Raw genomic sequence first — 19128 nt, forward strand, 5'->3', positions numbered from 1 at the left:
GAAGATTGGTACCATTATAATAAATGTACAGTCATCACCTCCCCTGGGCCCTCAGTGCTGCCTGGTAATCTTATGTATTTCCCAATTCACTCATGTTCCTGTGCTCCACACAGTTGATTCAAATCTCCACCCCCTCCCTGGAGCAAGTGAGCTCACTCCCTGCTCCCCAGAAAGCACAGGTCCTGAGCTCGGACTCCTTCAACTTCCTACTGCTAAAGTTTCCTCTCTCTCTGCATTCCCTTCTCATCAGCAGCGATGGGGCCACACCCTGGACTTGTGCTTGGGGTAGCATATGTTCTCCTTTCTCAGAGGCCTTGCACTCAGTCATTTTCCAGTTTGTATGAGGCATCTCTCCATTAGTCGGCTCCCTCACTCATTGCTCTTGTGAGGTGGAATTGCTTTCAGTTCTTGGCACCCATGAACATTTTCTGTCATTTCCTTGGAATTTTCAGCATGCTCTTCTATGATAGTCCTTCTGTTCCCCTTCCCCATGGCCACCATATCCTTACGTTAATGTGTGAATCTTTGAGATGTCAGTTTTCATGGTGGTCTTTTTCCCTCTGGAGGATCTATTTAAAATTAATGATTGAATAGAAGTAGGAAAAGGCAAAAATAGAGGAAGTGAAGGAATGCTAGAGAAGGAAGGAGGCAGGAAAAAGGAAGAGGAAGGAAAAAAATATTCCCTCCTCAAAAAGTGCACCCTAAAGTCTGGAGCTGATTTGGCCAAGGTACCTGTTTCACATGGCTTTGCAGTAGTGCGGTGGCCTCGTGGTTCCCAGTAGAGGAACCTACTGAGGGCTGGAGGGCTGGAGGCCCTTCCTGCAGGCAGGTGTGGCAAACTCACTGCATTCTCCCTGTGGGTGAGGAACTCTCTGGTGCAGCGCATCAAAGACAACATGGCTTGGATCTTGACCTTCTCCAACCTGAGGTTCTTACATGCCATCTCCTTGTCTTGCTGTGTAATGAGTCAGATGTTGATTTGAGGTCTCCAAGAGGGAGTTTTGTACACCTTGGTGACCCACTATAACATTTGCAATGAAGTTTTCAGTGTACTTTGACTTGGGTTGGAGAGACTAGAGCTTGAAGATTAGAATCTGGGATAGGACTTGAGAATGTATACAATGGGCAAGCCAGCTGATAGGTCCTAAATCAGAGTAATGAGAACTCTAATTAAATGTAGTTAGATATGTGTACACTCTTGGATATTAACATACAGTTAGAAATTACTCAAAACAGAGGACTAATTCAAATAGGAGAAGCCTTAAATGTTTCACAGAGTGATATACTGAAAAATTAGTAAATTAAAAGCAGTTAATTTGAGTATACCAGATTCGGTTAGTAAATAAAAGAATATTGGTTTAATTAGTATTAGTTCATTACTGAGTAGTTAAAAGAAAAACAAAGAGAAGAAATAAAAATTCCTTATTAAGAATTCAATTATGGAAGTCTCAGATAAATGCTATGGAATTGGATTTTCCTTTTATAATCTTTACTGTGTCACATAAAGAGTAGCAGATGACATAAACAGATGGACTTGTGTTATCTGCTGCTGCTTAAAACCTTCCCTAACAATTTTTGGGCCATATTCATCAGCAGAGTCTATGGTAAAACTAACTTACATCTGTTTAAAATCCTTGGTAACTTCTGTTAAAATTTATTTCAGTACATTTTAATATGGCAAGGTTTTTTTTTATTATTATGGACAATATTTCATCCACTTTACAAATAAAGTCTGAGGCATTTTTCAATAAGCTAGATAATTATAAATTTGAGAAATGAAATGTGTCTTTATTTGAGTTTTCACACTGATAAGCATCACTAAAGAAATTGTTGTTTGTAGATGATAGTTTCTATTTATTAAGGAAACAGGAGAAAGTGATGGAAAGTTTCTTCTAGTCATTTCTGTTGCATTTTACAATTTTCAAAGTATTTTAGAACTATCAATTTCATCCTTTACCTATGTTTTGATAAATAACAAGTTTCTCAATTAAATAACAAGCATGTTATTTTGTTCCCATAAACTCCATCTGGGAAAAATTTGTAATCATATCCAACTCTTAAACTTGTTAGCTTGCCACTATAGGAAAACAACTTAAATGTCCCCACACCGATAAAGTGACAGGAAATATCACACAGGGACTCTCCAGAAATTCTTAAAATAATAACTTTAATTAAAATAATATGTAAATACTTACAAAGATACAGTTCAGATTATTGTATTAAAATCCATTATGATAAAGTGCTCATCTAATTCAGTTACTTTTTATTAAAAATTTATTATTATGAGAACTTAGTAAATTGACTGACTTGTATATCACAACAGCAAGAAGAATATTATTTCTGAGATAGTAGTTACCACGTTCTCATTTTGATTTCTTGCTAACCACTTCATTATTTTAGAATAAATTTAATGTCTTATTTTAAGATAGATTTAAAAAATAGAAGGTGCAAGTCTCAAAGAAGCTTCAGATCAGATAGTTATGTACAGAAAAATGCTAGTGAAGTATACTATAACATTCCAGACAAGTATCCTTAAAGACTAATTTTTAATAAGGTAACATTTTTTTTAACATATGTAACTTTCAGTTGTACAACATTATAATTGAGTGTCTGTATACACTACATTATTATCACTACCAAAAGTCTAGTTCCAACCTACTGCAGTGCAAAGACCCCTTAATCTATTTCACCCTCCTCTTCACCTGCTTCCCCTCTGGTAACCAATAATGTGGTCTCTGTGTTTGAGAGTTTGTTTTTTGTTCTATGTTGCTTTGTTTCACATGGGTTAAATTTTATGTATTTGTCTGTCTCCATCTTACTTATTTCACTTATCATAATTCCTTCCAGGTCCAATTGTGCTATCACAAATGGCAGAATTTCATCTATTCTGTCTGTCTGTCTGTCTATCAATTTACCTATTTAAATATAGATAACATATTATATATGACTATTTGTAATTATACTTTCTTTGTTCATCCATGATTGAACAAGTTATTTCCATGACTGTGCTACTGTAAATAATACTGCAATATACGTAGGGGTACATATATATTTTCCACTGCGTATTTTTGTATTCTTAAGATAACTACCCAGAAGTGGAATGGCTGGATCATGTGGTATTTCTACTCTTAAATTTTTTGAGTAATCTCCCTACTGCTTTCCAATTCACTTTAACCCCAATTTACATTCCCATATATTTGGGTTCCAAAAGACTATTTTTTTCCCCTCAAGGCTATTTTTTTGAAGATTTATTTATTTATGCATACAGAACTGGGGTACAGGCCAGAGGTGTGGTGGGTGAGAAGATTCACCAGAGACAGAGTGGGGAGCAGAACAGGAAGATGTACTGAAGTACACTGCTGAGGGGAGCAGTGGGTGGGTCAGGAGACGTCTGCCCCACCATGTGGGTCACCTCCTGGGCAGAGATTGAACACATGCTGAAGTGTCTTTAGCTTCTTAGTGTTGTGCTTTAACCCGCTGCGCCACCAGGGAGGGCCCTCAAGACCATTTTTTAAATGGAAATCGTTGAGTAAGGAAAACTGTCTGAGTTATTTCTATTCCCTAAGATGGTTGCACAACCTCCCTTAATTTGTGAAGTCCAAGTGCCCTAGAGAGGTCCCCAAGAACCCCCACAGAAGGGGGGCGGGAGGCTGGAATGGCAGGACCAAGACTTTGTCCCTGAACATTTTCCTCTTTTAGGCATCAAATTTTATTCCTGTATATTTAACTTATTGGTGCTTCATTTAAGATTTTTAATGATTGAAACCATGATTTTTCTAATAATCATAGTTAATCATCCCCAATACAAATAAACAAAATCATTATTTCGTTATTGAGGAAGTTAACATGAAGAACGATCACATAACAATCAAATAAATTTGCAGTTATTTTCTGAGTGTTCAGACAGCTATTTTCATTTTATTTTCACTGAAGAATCACAATAAAATCTCAATATTTTCTCTAGGTCATCTTGGCATTAGAATCTTTAAGCATATTTGTCTTCTATGTTTCAATTATCTTTAAAAATCCTTATTGCAGAATTCAACAATTTGCTAACAGAGAATTTGTTAATCACAGTCTTTTTAGAACAACAGAAAATAATTACTCGATATATACAGGCATTAAAGTGACGTCAAGTCAGTTTTATGTGACCAGAGATTAACAGCAAGGAAGACTTAGCTAGGAGTAGAGGTAGGTCCTGAAATGTACACCTGCTTTGCCGTTACTATAATCAACAACTAAAGATGTTCAAACTTGGAGGGGAAAAGTTCAAGCTGATGCCATCAAATGAAAAGTAATAATATGAAAGATAAAAAGTCAGGATTTCCCAATCAAGAACAGAAAAGATATGTTGAGACATGCAAATCAGTCCTTTCATCTGTACTAAATGTTTTGAATTTTTAGTGACTGCAGGTAGAAAAAGCCTGTGCTACTCACTGACATACCTACTTATATTCCACACCAATGTGTTTACTTCCAGCATTTAATGATGGGGCTGAAGTCCTAGAATTCAATAGTGCCATTAGATTAACAATGTCACCAGGGGAATACATTAATGTCAACCTCTATTTCTCTGCAGAGAAACCTCCTCATTCTGAATTCTTGAGAAGCACCTTCTTCCTTTGCAGGGTGTACTGTTCTGAAATATTCAGTGCACAATGGAGAAAAGATAAAACAAAACAAAACAAAACAAACAAAAAAAACCCCTCCAACATTACCCATTTTTTTTCATGCCAAAGAGCAATAAACGTGAACCTCTCTCAAGCTTGTGATAGGTGACCTTTGTTGTCTGACAAGAGAATGAAAAGTCACCCATTTTTAGATTTGGTTTAATAAAGTACGTGAGGTAGCCGTGCTCGCTAGCCCAAACTGACTGGTGATTTCCTTTCTAGATGACCCATTAAAATTGGCTGAAGATAATGAATTCATCCATCACTTATGACTAAGTGTACTGTCCCTTGCATGCACTCAGGATAATAGCATTTTAGAATGAAGGGTATTAAAATCATCAGATAAATCTAACATTACTGGGGAAAGTCATTTCACAATGATCATTCAGAGGTCATCATTATGCACATTCATGCCAGTTTCCAACTGGTTGAGGCCCAAAATTGGAACAGACTCGAGCAGGACATGAGGCAATTTCTTCCAAGTGACACCAGTATTTTTCAGCTACTAGGTAGCCCTGTTTTTTTTTCAGAAAAAAAAAAAAAAGAGAGAGTTAGGGATTGAAACATTTCTGGCTTCCATTTTGTCAACCTCTCTGGTTTTCACAAAGTTGAACTTGTTTTTTTAAAAGATTTATTCATTTATGCATACCGAACTAGGGTGCAGGCCAGAGATGCAGGGGCGGTGAGAGGTTTCATCAGAGACAGAGTGGGGGACAGAACAGGCAGATGGAAGAACTACAATGCTGAGGGGAGCAGCGGGCGGGTCAGGAGAGGTCTGCTGCACCATGGGGTCACCTCTGGGGCAGAGATGGAACTCGCACTGAAGTGACTGTCGCTTGCTTGCAGTGCTGCTCTTTAACCCTCTGCACCACCAGAGAGAGCTGCAAAATTGAACTTTTTAACATTTGGCTAATACTAGGCCCCATACAAGTATAATATTCACATGGAATAGGACTGAAGTGCGCGGAAGAGCGGGTGAGTTTGCACAGTTCTCCACGAAGCTGTCTGGTGTCAGGATGTGGCTTTCCTCAGCTGTACACTGCCATCCACCATCCACTGCCCTCTAAACTCATCACAGAGTATATAACTATTCTCTGCCTCAGTTACCTTAAGCATAAATAGGGATATTAACATTAACTATGTAGTGAGAAAAGGTCTATCATAGTTTCTGGTACATTATAAGCCCTGAAGAAAGGTTATTTATATTCTTCTTCTTTTCTAAATAGGAATCTGAAAAAGAAAATGTACTAAGTAACAAGTTTCCTGTGAATTTCCTTTGTTTTTAAAATAATTGCTCTAGAATACGTCCTGAGCTATCTTGCATTTTTTTCTCATCAGTTGGGTTTTATAACTTTCTTTATCAGAAAACAGAAAATATCCTTGTTTAACCCAAGTAACTCATACACTTGAGGAAACCTGATAACTTCAAAGCACAATATTAAGCTTAGCTTATGGTGGAAGAGGAGAAAACACAGCATCAAAGAGCCAGGAATGGTCAGAAACCTCTGGGATATGAATGGCCTTATTTATGGTTTTATCTGTTCTTCTAACAGAAATCTTCTGCCTACTGCTGACTATGGGTGACAGTGGTTATGGGAAAGGAACAGAGGGGATGATGAGGGCGATGTTACAACTGTTAATACCTATAAAACAGAAGTTTTCTCTCTTTAAGGTGGACTTTGGATGGGGTGTCTGGTCATAGCTTTGGTTAAGAATACCAAGCAAGGGCCCTCCCTGGTGGCGCAATGGGTTAGGATGCAGCACTGTAAGCTAGCCACAGCAGCTTCAGTGTGAGTTTGATCCACGGCCCCGGAGGTGACCCACACGACGAGGCAGACCTCTTCTGACCCGCCTGCTGCTCCCCTCAGCAGTGTACTTTGTCATTCTGCCTATTCTGCTTCCCACTCTGTCTCTGGTGAAGCCTCTCACTGTGCTCACCTCTCACCCCTGCCTTGTACCCCAGTTCTGTATGAATTAAAAAAAAAAAAAAGAATACCAGGCAAACTGGTTCCCAGGTAGTTGAAAAGGCCATCACAGTTTCCATCACACACACCAAGTCCCCTTCATCTGTCTTCTCTTCATCACCCTGGAGCCCGTTGGGAGCTGACTTAAGGTCCTCTGATATGCCTGTAAGTAATACATTCATTTTTCTTACCATTAGATTTAGAGTCTGTAACTGCCCACTGTGTACATAGTAGATTGCTGCCCATCTTTATTAAGGAGCATTTTTCTGTATGGTTAGATTCTGGATTGAGAAATATAACTAAGACATAATCTTTACCTTCAGGAGTCTCATAGTTTAATGAGGAAGGAAGATCCTATAATAGGAAGACTTATTCGATCATGTTAAGGATAAAAATCACTCTATTGTAGAAACTGAGCAGAGGAAGAAGCTACTAGAACAAATAATCAGTTACCGCTGACCAATGTTTATAATCTCCGTTTAAATTCATTCACTAAAATAAAGCTCATTTAAAGGAACAGATGGACTGAAAAACTAAAATATTTGAAATATCCCTAGATCACTTCCCTGAGTTAACATATCTTGACAGAAATGAATAAAAGCAGGGCTTCTTTCGATTTCAGTCTTACATTGTAGCCCTGAAGGAGGTGATCCTAATTCAGCATTGACTTCTGGTCTCTATGTCTGCATTTTGAGTTTATTAATATTTATAGGACAGCCAGAGGGTTCTCAATATACTCACTAGCTACATAATTTCATTGAATTTTGCTCTCAAAAAGCTACATTGAAACATCTAATGGATAAATATTTACTGACGGAAGTATATGTCAGAAAAAAAAAAAACCTTTAAATTCATTACTTACCATGCCCCCAGCTATAGTTTTATTTTGTAGAAGACAAACTAACAAAAAGCCCCAGCACCATAACTTTGTTTTTACAACTCAAGAAAATGAAAGCACTTAAGTAAATTTTATATTCCACTGAGAAGATTAAGCTGAAATGTATAAGAGAGGAAATATATGTTATTAAATGTCTTTACGTGATGGCTAATTTAATCTCCTGCTGCAAATATTGTGGATAATTTCAACTAAACCACATTCCTTTGACTATTTTTTTTTAAAGATTTTATTTTATTTGTGCATACAGAACTGGGGTACAGGCCAGAGGCTCAGGGGCAGCGAGAGGATTCACCAGAGACAGAGTGGGGAACAGAACAGGCAGATCGACGAAGTACACTGCGGAGGGGAGCAGCGGGCGGGTCAGGAGAGGTCTGCCACGCCATGTGGTCACCTCCGGGGCAGGTGGGGATCGAACTCATGCAGAAGTGGCTTTAGCTTCTCAGTGCAGTGCTTTAACCTGCTGCACCACCAGGGAGGGCCTCCTTTGACTATTTTTAAAAATAGTAAAAGTTTGGTTGCATAGTAAATATCTAGTAGAAATCAGATTGTGTTTAAGATAGCTGTTTATTCTTCCTTTCTTTTAGCTAGTCACAAGAGTGTATTTCCTTATTGCTTCATTATTTATTACTTTATTTCCCCAAACTATCCCTGGAATGGATTTTGTGTTCCTAACTTAAAATTCTTTCTCAATTGTTTAGATAATCTTTTCTTATTGTGGTGAAATACACACACTATAAAACCTACTATTTCGACCAAAGTATATAATTCAGTGACATTAGTTCCAGAACTTCTTTATCCCACAAAGGAACCCCTTAAACCTTAAGTAGTCACTCCCTAATTACTCCTTCCCCCAATGTCTGACAACTACTAATATTCTTTCTGTGTCATTGTGTGTTTCTATCCTGCATTGTGTGGCTAATCCTGATGAAGAGTATAGTCTGGCTAGTGAAACAAATATTTTGGAGCTTGCAGGGTTGACCTCATTATTATTTTGGGGAAGACTTTCAGATTTTCACCTCTTTACAGATTGGGTGTGCATGTTCCAGTACATGATTTTTTTCTGCCATAGGATACTGACTTTTAACCCTGCTTTATCTCTTTATGTACATTTTGTTTATATCAAACATATAACATATTAAGAATGTTATTTGTAGCTATGGATGGATAAAGGTAGAGGGCAATAGAATGGTATAATTATTTATAGAAATAGAAGAAAACTTGGTGTTTACTTCCCATTGTGACCTTGAAACTCAGCAAATGTTTGTTCAGTACTTGCTATTGCAAAGTGCGAGAAGTATTCTAAGGTAAAGTTTGTGGAGGTTACATGGGTAGGTTCACATAATACTTAGTTCCTTCTATAGTCAGGAAAAACTACTGTCTCTTCAAACTTTTCCATTAAAGAAGAAGCCAAGTAACTGATTGGACTCTTTGGGCATCAGATATAGTACATACCTTGCTTGATTATTCTACTTGGTTCTTTATCAGTTACTCTGTAAATCAACATTATTTGAGTAGGGTTTGACTCGAGAGGCATCGTTGAAAGTTCAACCAAAAAGACATAATTGGTAACAGTCCATGTGAACGATTTTTCTTATTGGAGTTCCTGGCAAAGAGAAGGAACCTCAACTGAAGAAGGTCCTTGGAGTTTTGGAATCAGCTAAGCCAATTGCCACATATATCACTTTAGGATGGCAACAAGAGTTTTTTACAAAAATCTTTTTGAAACTGAAAGTGCAACCATAGACAACTTAAAACTTTCCAGCCTGACATTCCCATATGAAGTTGGACCAAATTGGACTCAAGCTCCTACCATCTGGGAAGGACTATTAATTAGAAGGAAATATTTCTTCAACTTAGTCACTTGAAGAAAAGCCAGTGACCTAAGGAGGACTTTGAATCTTTATGCTATACACTAAACACTTGACTTTGGGCCACAGATGGTGAAACTATAATGAAACTTGATGAGATTCCACTGAGTTACTATAATTATTCTATCCTTACCGGAAGTAAGGATATTGATCTCTCTAATCAGTGGTTAAAAATCAAAATCGTTCTCATAGTTTTGGTCAATAATCTTGACAAAAGTTGTTGTGTTTTTCTAACTTTTGGATGTCTGTTCTTCTCCTTGGGAAATGAGATTGAAAGATTAAAGATACTCCTCTTTGGGACCAGCAATAGTCCAAATATGGGGGAATTGAGGAGACGCAAATGCAAATCTTGGCTGTTGATTGAACCACCTGAGTCACGTCGATACAAACTTTAAGGTTCTGTTCTCATGAAATTGTCTTCCATCAAGTGGCTGATTGAGGGACGGTATCATATCTGTACCCATCAACATACTAGACCTCAGCACATTTACCATCATTAACTAGACACAGAGTAAAGAACTCAATCTTTCTGGTGCAATCTATCACTGCATGACAGATTTGTGACTCCTGCCAAAGGCTGATAGACAGGTCACTTTGCATGGCTGATAGTTCCTTTCTATTACTGAGAGTCCATCATAAACATTTTCCCCTTCCTAGAACCATTAGTGTGTTCAGACTGCTTCAGACACTTGTCAGAATATGGTGGTGTTAAAGTTTGACCAGCCAGCTCTGATCACACTATTGTGACTCTTGAAACTAGTCTATGTCATATTTTGCTTTTCCAAAGTCTCCACTGTGGTGGAGCCAGACAATGGAGAGCCTTCAGTCACAAAAAGCACATGACAATGAATTGATAGTCAAGACATTCAATAGACTGTCTGTGCTCCAGATGAACCACTGGCATCTGGTATTATGAACATTGGGGTGGCTGTCTCAAAAACTGTCTACAAAGTACTGTAAACTCTATGTCCCTTGCCTCCTCCTGATCTAAATACTTTACCAAAGCTATTTTGTCACGCACTACTTGTTCTCAGAAAAAGATTATCTCATCTCATTTGCTTCCTGGGTTAGGATTAAGGTGGAAGGGTGGGGAATGGAATTAGACCTATTTTAATAATTTTAGGATTTTTCCATGACTACCCCTAGGTGTGATGTGTCATTATTTTCCTTCCTTTCTTTTTGTTTTTTTTAAAGATTTATTTTATTATTTGTGCATACAGAACTGGGGTACAGGCCAGAGGCACAGGGGTGGTGAAAGACATCACCAGAGGCAGAGTGTAGAGTTGAATAGGCAGATCAACAATGTAAACTGCTGAGGGGAGTAGTGGGCAAGACAGGAGTGGTCTGCTGCACCATGTGGATCACCTCCAGGGCTGGAATCAAACTCGCACTGAAGCAGCTACGGCTGCTTCTTATCCAGTTACAACACCAGGGATGACCATCATTCTTTTTCTTAGTAACATCCCTTCTACAATCTGGTGTACATATGCTTGGTTGGAAGCTTAGCCTAGAAGAATCCAATTTTATAATTCTATTTAGTTAAGTGACAGCTGGATTTTTTTGTCAGTTTTACATGACCAAAGGTTATATGGAGGTGACACCTTGACTGAATTCTTCTTAAATACCCCAGATAAACAAAGTAGGGAATATAATGGGTACCTCTAAGATTTATAAAAATGTTATTGTCACTCTTGTGCTATATCCTTCTTGATGAATGATCTGGACAGGAATGGGAAATTACTGGGGAAAAGATAAAGTTACAGCAATGAGAATAGAACACTTCCCTTTTGAGGGGGAGTAAAAGAAGAATAACAATCTTGGGAGGGGATGGTTTCAACCAAAAGATAAGAGCAAAGAGGAACTTTAATAATATTTGTCTTTCTGAATCAACTCTGGAATAGATAAACATTATGGCCTAGTTATTATGGTGTGTTTCTCCTAAGTTGTTATGGAAATTTAAAATCAGCTAATTTCTAGGTCTACCATCTTTTGCTATGTGATTCTGACTATATTTTGATTTCCACTTCTGGAAAGTTTATTTAGGAATCTATTGGAAATGTCAGGGATGGTGTCAGTTTCCCAACTTCCCATGCAAAATACCCATCAATAACTCAGAATATATTTTCAAGCTTCATCCCCATAACCATTGTGGTAGCAAAGAGAACAGTAGATTGGACTACAGTCCCTTAGGTAGCTGGAAGTGCCCTGGACTGGGTGTTCTGTGTCCTCCCTAATCACAGCATGGAGGTTACTTCCCAAGATGATGATAATTGGGAGGTAATTAGTTATGTGAGTGGCATCCTCGTCAATGGAACTAATGTTAGTAGAAGAAGAAATGAGAAAGAGGTATTTTCTTTCTCTGTGAGATGAAGACACAAGGAGACAATCCAGAATGGGAACCCTCATCAGAAGTTTATCAACCTGGCATCCTGATCTTGGACTCCTCAGCCCCATGACTGAGAAATGCTTGTTGGTTAAGCCACTGAGTCTGTGATATTTTGTTTAAGCTGCCCAATCTGACTACAATAGGTAGTATGTCCAGGAAATAAGGGCCAGATTTAGTTAGTTTAACTGAACTAAGAGCTTTAGAAGACCTAGAAATCATTCAAGATATTGTGTTGGAATTACTGTCACTGTGTACTTGATTGGGGTAGGTCCCTATTGGGGAACCCTGATAATTGATTTGGTCTCAGCCTCTCTTGGTCAGATTAATCAATCTCTGTGGGAAACAAAATGCTATACTTAATAAAAATTCAGCAAAAGACAGGATAGTATAAAAATGAGGGGGATAATTCTCCATGGATCTCTTCCCTTTCTGCATCTCTTGCCTTCAAAGGGACTGATTGTCTTTGTTCTGAACTATCTTTTGATAGAAGTTTTTGCATAGCAAACAGTGTTGGAAGAGGGAGAAGAAGTTCACCTGTACTACCTAGAATGAAAGATTTGGTATCCCTAAACCGAGGATTACTCTCCTGTAACATACTCTACTCTGAGTGCAGCAGTCATTTGCTTTCTTTGCATGGTTCTGAAAGAATTGGTACTTAGGGCTTCCCTGGTGCAGCAGGTTGGAGTGCAGCACTACGAAGCTGACTGTGGCTGCTACATTGTGAGTTTGATCCCCTGCCCAGAGGTGATCCACATGGCACAGCAGACCTCTCCTGACCCGCCCGCTGCTCCACTCAGCAGTGTACTTTGTCTGTTCTGCTCCCCACTCTGTTTCTTGTGAATTCTCTCACAGCCCCTGCACCCCTGGCCTGTATCCCAGTTCTGTATGCATGAATAAATAAAATATTAAAAAAAAATTGGTACTTAGGTCCCAGAACAAGAAAATGAACACTAACTACTACTCTTTTTCTAAATAATAAGCTACTTTATCTCTGACCCAAGGGCCTCTTGTCTTCTGCCAGCATCCAGAAAACTGCTAGCCTACTTTATTGGCTTGAATGTATGGTAAAAGATCAAGCTCTTTACAGTGTTCCATAAGCCTAACCTGGGTTGAAGTTGAGATGTGCATACAGAAGCTGTTTATAAATATAAAATTCTCAAGGAATTTAGCCAGATCTACTAGCCAGAATTGACAACGGAAAGATAGATAACACCAATAAGTTTTGGATAATAAGTGAATTTAAGGTTATGTGACTGTTTGACTTAAAAAGTATAGATTTTTATTGTAGGTTATTCAAGTGATGCTGTTTTACCTAAATCAACAACATGAATGTACAGTAATGCAATTTCTTGACCACTCAGAGTTGATACACTAATTTTTCCCCTACTTATGTCAACAAAACACAATTAGCTGATTCTTAGATACTTGGATGAGAAATTGGAACATAGTCTTTCTAATAAGAACCAACAAAGAACAGCCTTGCAAACTAAGTTGTAATATTGGGATTGAAGAAAGATAGAGATCAGTTCCCAATTATCAGAAAGAGGCCACAACTGATTGAGTAAGTTGATCTGGGAAGCAAAATCCAGTGGTGCAATTGGAGTCCTGGGTCATGTTCAGGGGAGTTAAAAGGTGGTTCAGTGTCCAGCTGAGAGTTTGTTAGAGGTTAACAAGGACTGGGAATTCTGTTATTCAAATGAGGACCTACTTGGTCTTGGTTTCCTTCCCTTTCTGTTTCTCTATTGTTCACAGCTTCTACTTATTTTGTACACTCAACAATGGTACATCTCAAAGAAAATGTACTATTCCCCAGTGAAGTGACTTCTCTTTAAAAGTTCAAATCAAGTAACTCTTTGTCATTACAAGAATGACTTCATTTTGTCTGTTGGGGGTTTTCCTATCATAATAATGCTGACACAGAGATGTTTATGCAGCAAAAAGATTCTCTTCTGATCACTGCTACAAGCTAGCAGGAAACCTGATTCAGTCAGCCAAGATCAGGACAAAATATTCTATGATTTCATTTACATATCTTGCCATATTTGATTAACAGTCTAACCAAGCTTGTCACACGGCCATGCTGTGAATGTAGCTTAGTGTCTGGAAACACTGCCAGAAGCAGAACTGGTGTCCAGCCGCCTGGTGTGGAGTAGGGACAGTGAGGTCAGTGGTCTCTTATAGTATCTCTTCAGATTTGACATTGAATTCTTCAGGGTATACTTAGCATGAGAGCATGAAGTAACAATCTCAAGATTCTAACTTCACTAAGAGGCAATAAAGAAATCACTTCCATGATGAGGGGGAATATTTTAGTCTCTAGCTCACTTATTGCTATATTTACTAGGATCAACTCATTTATGTTCCTTATGTCATCATTAGCTAATATCTTAATAAGGACCATTAGGAGGAGGAGTGAGAATTATTTCACTTCAAACTTGGTCTGCTTTTCAGTTGTGCCCAAAGTTCGATGAGATCCCAGGGCTGAGGAGGCCTCAGTTCCTTTTCACTGCCAGTTCTTCAGTATTTCATTTATGTACACTCGGTGCAATTGATAATGATACATCTCAGACACAGTGTTTTGTTTCCCAAGACTCCTACAGAGCTTATTTTTATCATGCCAAGAACTTTCAGCTTTCTATGAAAGTAGTCCTTTTAGTTAGTACCTTGAATATTCCTTTTAAAAAATTCTTGCTCTTCAGAACACTTTGAACAGTACAGAAAATCTCCACAGAAAAGGGGACTGGGAGAAGAAGAGAGTCGCCATCTGTTGCTTTGATTACCCCTATGCAAATTGGAATTGTTTTTTTAAGATTTAATTTTGCAAATTGGGAAAGTTTTTTTAAGATTTAACTTTGAAATTCTATACATGTGTAAAGTACTCTAAAAAGTTCAACATAAACATGTCAATATTAAAGTAATAATTTCTTCCCCAAAGTTTATATAGTAAGACTATGCTATAACTTACTATATAAAGTTTATATAGTAAGACTATGATATAACATGATTGGCTTTTATCAACTATCTAGCATGTATACATCTAAATAAATATTAACAAAATCGGAATACATAATAGGAAACCTTATCCAAATAATAGTATCATTTTCTAAATCTTTCTAAATACTGCTTTTGCAATTGACTTCAGAAGTAAAATAAAACTAACTACTTTCACTATGCAATTGTATCTTCTTACCTTTCTTAAACTGTGTGTTGGAGCTGAAACCTTGTGTCTTTTGACTGTTCTCAAAATTCAGATCTGCTATCAATACAATTTATTGCCTTTGTACTTTTCAAGATATTTTCATTTTTTAAAAAGATTTTATTTATGTATACAGAACTGGGGTATAGGCCAGAGGTGCAGGGGGTGGTGAGAGGCTTCACCAGAGACAGAATGGGGAGCAGAACAGGCAGTTCAACGAAGTACACTGTGGAGGGGAGCAGCGGGCGGGTCAGGAGAGGTCTGATGTGCCACGTGTGTCATCTCCCTGGCAGGGGATTGAACTCACACTGAAGCGGCTGCTGCTAGCTTGCAGTGCTGCACTTTAACCCATTGCACCACCAGGGAGGGCCCTCATTTATTTTTAAAAGAGATTTAGGCCCTCCGTTTCAGTGGCAGCAATGAGAAAAATGTAGAAAGGCCCCAGTGGAAACGTATATAATAAAGCGACAGGCCTGGTGTCATTGTATGATATGTGGCTGGTTGTTTATAAAAATCACTTTAATACATATCATACTCCATGTAGTTATCTGTGTTCAAGACCAATGTGATTGACAGAAATTAACTTTGGATGTTAGAAGCACTCCCTGTCTGAGATTTTGTTAGCTTGTTTATTACAGTAAGATTGATTATGGTGCATTCAACCATCCTCCGCTTTTCCTATAAAGACTCGAATGCCAGAAACTGGGCAGAAGAGCAGCCAGAAGTAGTTAACAGATTCTTCACAGAAAGAACCAGACTCATGCTCTTCTGCTGACGTCTCTGCAGCTATTTTGAAAAGGAAGTTCTAGGTTATTTTTGTACATGAGGGTATACAACTCTCATAACGGCAATAGTTGGGGATTTAGAATCTATAGTAAGAAACTCTCAAGAAATTGAAATAAAATCAGAAGCAGGCTCCCCTCGTGAAGTGGATACTATTATTCCATATGTAATGAAAAATATCCAAGTGCAGAAATAACACACTGAAATACAATGAATACTATGGAATGAACCCATTTTATTATTTTAAAGACCGATTTATTTATGTGTACAAGAACTGGTAGAGTATAGGCAGAAGTACAGGGAGATGAGAAGATTCGCCAGAGACAGAGTGGGGAACAGAAGAAGCAAATCTACTGCAATACACTGCCTATGGGAGCAGCAGGGGAGACAGGAGAGGTCTGCTGTGCCACAGCTCTCTGGCTGGGGATCGAACTCATGCTGCCCTTGCCAGTGATAACGTGATAGCCTTGAGACTTAAACCCCTTGCACCACCAGGAAAAAAACTAAATTAACTTCTTTTAGGAAGACTTTTTGTAAAGTTTCCATTAGTGAATGTTGTTGTTTTAATGTGGAAGCCCTATCAAGAGAATCACCTTGGCTGAATGCAGGGGCTGCCAGTGTCACGCCAGGATAAGTTGCATCAGAACGACCTGGGGCTTTACAGTTATTATTTTTAAATGTTTGATGTACACCCGAGGCCTTTAATTTAGAACTCTGGAGTCAAAATGGCAGAGACCAAGGGATCATTAACTAAAACTATTCTAGGTGATCCTTACACAGTTTGCCTATGGGCTGTTTTGTGATCTGGTGCAAAGGAAATATCCTCAGAGGAACTAGAGTGGACTGTAGAGGTCAGAGATGAACAAGTCCTTCCACTTAAGGAATTCTGAATAAGGAGACGGGGGTTGTAGTTGGGAGTTATCAAGAATGAATGCTATGCAGACATCAAAAAGGAGGACCTCGGAACGGAATTTCAGAAGTGATGCTTGCACCAAGTATGACCGGATGATCCATCAAGCATGTGACCATTAGATCTGGGAAGGAGAGACACCATGAGTGAAAACCATGGCCCATGAGAGAATATGCGAGTAGGGACTGCAAGTAATTCAGATGTTGGGAGGGAGGAGGGGAGAGCTGAGAATGCCCTGGAGGCAGGCACACTTGAAGAGCATCAGACTGTGCAACTTTTATTCGCTGGGCTTGAAGCAGGTGCCATTGACTAGCTGCAAACATGGAAAGGACTAGATCAGGTTACTGTTTTGCATATGCCATTCTGAGACCAGTGTGTGGGTGAGTGGAGGCCGATGGAGGGGAGAGCAGTAAGGACTCTCTCCATACCCCCATTAAGAAATGGAGAAAGACTGTGTGGCAGCAGAAGAGGGGAGGGATCATCTATGTTTCTTTTTTTTTTTTTTAATATTTATTTATTTGTACATACAGAACTGGGGTACAGGCCAGAGGTGCAGAGGGTGAGTGGATTCACCAGGGACAGAGTGGGGAGCAGAACAGGCAGACCAATGAAGTACACTGCTGAGGGGAGCAGTGGGCGGGTCAGGAGAGGTCTGTGGCGTGGCACCATGTGGTCACCTCCGGGGCAGGCGGGGATCCAACTCATGCTGAAGTGGCTTTAGCTTCTTAGTGTTGTGTTTTAACTCACTGCACCACCAGGGAGGGCCCTATGTTTAATTCTTAAATGTTTCTGCCAAAGCACCCCTGTAACCAGGGAAGTTGTTGTGTAACTGCTGGGGTTATGCCAACTGACCCCTAGTGTTCTACGATAAACCTCACCTTTCTCTGATTTGTTACACACGTCTTTGAGGTATACATTCTTGTGTTGAATTTCGCGTCAGAAATACACTTGCTTTCATAAGATATGATGTTTTCATTACTTATGTTGACAAAGATGACAAGAAGAAAACAGTATTCCAGGAAGATTGTGTCTATTTTGTCCTTCATATTTGCCTAGCAGGACATGACTGTCTCTGGTTAGCCTCATATTCCAGGTAGGGAAGAGAGGTAGAAATGGAGATGCGTAAATGAGACAGAAGTAGAGAAATTGGGGGTAGGATTATGTGGGATGGAAAATGTAGGGAAATTCCCAAGTTTCTGAGCTGTGTACCTGGCTGGGTACCAATATCACTGCCCCTGCTAGATGTCCAGAGGCCTGCAAAAATTTCCTTTCGAAGAAGGGGGGCCAGTTTTCCTGGAGTGAGAGGAGGGTGAATTCCACTTTGGTGTGTTAAATGACAATTGTGGGAATTCCTTGCAGGACACTCAGGTGGCGGTGTAGATAGGCAGGTAGGTCCATGCTCTGGGTTCCGGAGGAAAATCTGGTCCAGAGATCCACAGACATTAGTTGAAGTTGTACTTGTGGTTTGAGACCATCTTTGTTGATTCTAAAGATAGATTTAATATCGGGAGTTTATTGGATCATTCTAATCTGTTCCCTTTCTAGTTTTCAGCTTAGGTCTTGAAAATTTAAGCAGTTTTGCTTTGAGACCATGAGTGTCAGAGAAGGTATTTACAGGGTTAATAGGAAAGGAAAGTTCCAGTTTCTTTAGTCAAGCCCTGAATATTTCTTAAAGATACAGACCTCTGCTTTGTGTTTGCCACATTCAGTGAAATGCTGAGCAGGAATGAAGCAACAAGAAAAAAGATGAGAAGAAGTAAAAGAAAATGCAAGTTAAAAGTAGTGAGAAACATGGATGAAATAGCAACTTAAGAATATTCAGATGAAATGAGCAAAAGTAGGATACAATAAAGTTTCTTAAATCACCTAATAGATTAAAGGAGAACTCTAGATAGACTGAATGGATGCAAGCAATGCATTTTAAACAGAAAATTTAATTGTGGCTTTTCCATTCTAAGAGAAATTCATTTTCAAAGGAAGGGCTAAAAGAATAGAAGTAACATGATGTCATTCGTAATTTCATCTTCCAGGAGATACACATTGCTAACTTTGGGCAATTATATGTTCAGATATTTTTCTCTCTATATGCTACCCTGGTGTTATATAAGGTGTATATCACACAGGTCAATCATATATACGCACATTTATATAAACACACATGTGTGAATATATACACATGTGTATGGTATGCATTCATATGTATAAATATATATATACACACACATATGCTAATAGGGTCAATTATAGGCCTTCTGATAGACAAGTACAAACCAATTCTAGCAGATTAGAGGATAAAAATTAATGAAAAGAAATGGAATAAATTCAATATGTTTAAGCACCAAACCTATTGCCCTCAGGGCTGTTATAGCTTCAAATTAAGTAGGACCCCATGGGATAGTCCCTGGGCCTCCCTCCTTAGGGTTATATCCCCACCCCCACCCTCCGCCCCCTCC

This window comes from Condylura cristata, unplaced genomic scaffold (genome assembly GCF_000260355.1).
Source record: "Condylura cristata isolate star-nosed mole 26May11 unplaced genomic scaffold, ConCri1.0 scaffold00010, whole genome shotgun sequence".
NCBI lineage: Eukaryota > Metazoa > Chordata > Mammalia > Eulipotyphla > Talpidae > Condylura > Condylura cristata.